Source organism: Culex quinquefasciatus, chromosome 3, assembly GCF_015732765.1.
Source record: "Culex quinquefasciatus strain JHB chromosome 3, VPISU_Cqui_1.0_pri_paternal, whole genome shotgun sequence".
Taxonomy (NCBI): Eukaryota; Metazoa; Arthropoda; class Insecta; order Diptera; family Culicidae; genus Culex; species Culex quinquefasciatus.
The window spans coordinates 93511843-93514068 of NC_051863.1; the positions used below are offsets into that span (position 1 = coordinate 93511843).

Sequence of the window (2226 nt, forward strand, 5' to 3'; positions counted from 1 at the left end):
GGGGTTTGTGATTGATTTTGTTTGTTTTTGTAAGATGAGAGGAATGTGGATTCGCACCGGTTGTATTCGGTGGTGGTGGCCCGGGATTGGTGATTGAAGGTCAATTCCCGCGAGGACTGGGGCGAGATCATCGAGGAGATGGCGCTGCCGAAGCGTTGCGTGAACAACGAGATTGCGTTGAAGAAGATTAACTTCCGGTTTTTGGACAAGTACGAGAAAGTTTACTTTCATGGTGAGGAGAAGGATCCGACGAAGAGGAGGACGACAAAAAGCTACATAATCGGAGGTGGTCAGCGCAGATGTTGCACTCGGTGCCGGTGGTTGACAGCACCGGTGAGTATTGAGAATGTGTGCAGTGGCTAGCCAACTTCACTTACTTTCCATCTCTTTTAGCAACTTCCCGCCCACAAACACTCACGTCGCGACGGCGCAGCTTCAGCCGAATGAATCTGGACAGTGAGCCAAAAAAAAATCTGTGCAATTCTCGAAGTAGGATTACGTGTTCAAAATCGAACTCCGTTCCGAGGGCCTCATCAACTCCATGTTCCGGATGCGCTTCCAGGGTCGGGAACTCCCCGTTCAGGCACTTTACTTTCCAGCCGGGAAACGTCGACCACCCTTCCCGAATCAATGGCCAACTCCTCCAAGACTGTCCTGATTGAGGCCGGAAACGTGACCATCGTGTTACACTGCTGTCGCGCGACGAAGCCTCCATCCGGAACCGTCCAGCCTGGGATATTCGGAAGTGACCGGTGGAGTTCCGTATGAAGCAGAAGCTAGTGGAGAAGCGATAAATACAAAAAACATACTGTTTACATTTTTTTAACTAAAAGGTTAAAAACCAAGCACATTTTTCTGAAATTATCCCTGTAGTGCTAAATGTTGTTTATTCTTGCCATAAAAGGTTTCTTTTCCAATTAAAAGTAAAATACTTTTACCAATACAACGATTTTGTTCCATAAATGCATGGTAGTATCAAAAACTTTCCAACTTTTAAATTGAAAAGTTTGAACTTTCTACGAATATTCACCAACGCGAACTTTTAATCCAACGAACGATCTTTTTAAATTTAGAGTAGTTTTTCTTTGTGTGAAGGGTCATTGTACTCAGAAAAATAAACTTTATCGCTGTAAACAATAATATCAGCAATCTAAGCTTCATTTTAGGACCCAAATATCGACTACATGTACGAATATTTTTCTGTATTCAAGTAAGACATTACCCAAGTAACCATCCAGCACTAAAAAAAATCATAAATAAGCTGCAAAACAGCATACCCCAGCAAATCTGTCATAAAACAGCTAAGATGAAAGCAAAACAGCTTTAAAACAACTGCACGGACAACAGCTAAAATAGAGCTGATTTCCAGCAGTCACTAGCAACACTGTTATGATTTTTTTCAAAAAACTGGCAACACGGTTACCGGTTTGAGTGAGAGTGAAAGAGAGCGAGTGAGAACAACAACAAAATGCCACAAAACTCTCGCTCACTCCACTTACTCGAAAAGCAAACACACCGAAATCAACATGGCGATTAAAATCGTGCTCTGTAAAATTGCAGCTGGAAGGTTTTTTTTTCTATTTTTGTAAGTATACAGCAGAATAAACTGTTTGCAATAATTGATTGATAAATTTATATCTTCCAGGACGCACAAAACCACCACTTTGTAGCATCTATGGCGTGCAAAGCATAGGAAAAAGCACCCGTTCTAAGGACTTCCAAAATAGGGAATTTTCCAGATTTTAACGGAGGTCTGTGCTGCTATGGATATTCCGGATTTTGACAACAAATTTAGCGAACGGTATGTACTAGCGGACCTCCAGCTGCCCCGGGGCCAAAATGGCTAGAAAGCCCACCTCATTCTGATAATTTTGGTGAAAAGATGTCAACTTGCGTGTGATTATGAAATAAGCTCAAATAAGAAACATTTTAACCCAAACCCAAGTGTTTTTTTTTCTCCAAATTAAGTAATCAACTGATTAATGACATTGTGTGACGGGAATTTAGAGAACATCTGGATTTTAAGTGCGATTTGTAGGATTTTCCTAAATTTTTGATTAATTTGTCTCGAGCAAAAGTGAGATGCACATTTTAGTACGACACGCAACTTACAAATACTGCAGAAACTACGTCTGCATCCCACCGCATTTTAAGGCGAGCCGGCAAGCGCGCATGGACCAACGAAAACATCTTCAACCCCGTTCCTGGTATCAAGACTCCATCACC

The 2226-nt window shown here is 41.9% G+C and overlaps 2 long non-coding RNA genes across 2 annotated transcripts; both read left to right on the forward strand.

The window, feature by feature from the left end:
* The first annotated feature begins 295 nt into the window (after nucleotides 1–295).
* On the forward strand, nucleotides 296–472 carry LOC119770802. Its single transcript, XR_005278999.1, has 2 exons — nucleotides 296–333; nucleotides 394–472. It is a non-coding gene; the product is annotated as an uncharacterized LOC119770802 (long non-coding RNA).
* Nucleotides 473–1298: 826 nt separating this feature from the next.
* On the forward strand, nucleotides 1299–1939 carry LOC119770799. Its single transcript, XR_005278996.1, has 2 exons — nucleotides 1299–1585; nucleotides 1646–1939. It is a non-coding gene; the product is annotated as an uncharacterized LOC119770799 (long non-coding RNA).
* The last annotated feature ends 287 nt before the right edge of the window (nucleotides 1940–2226 follow it).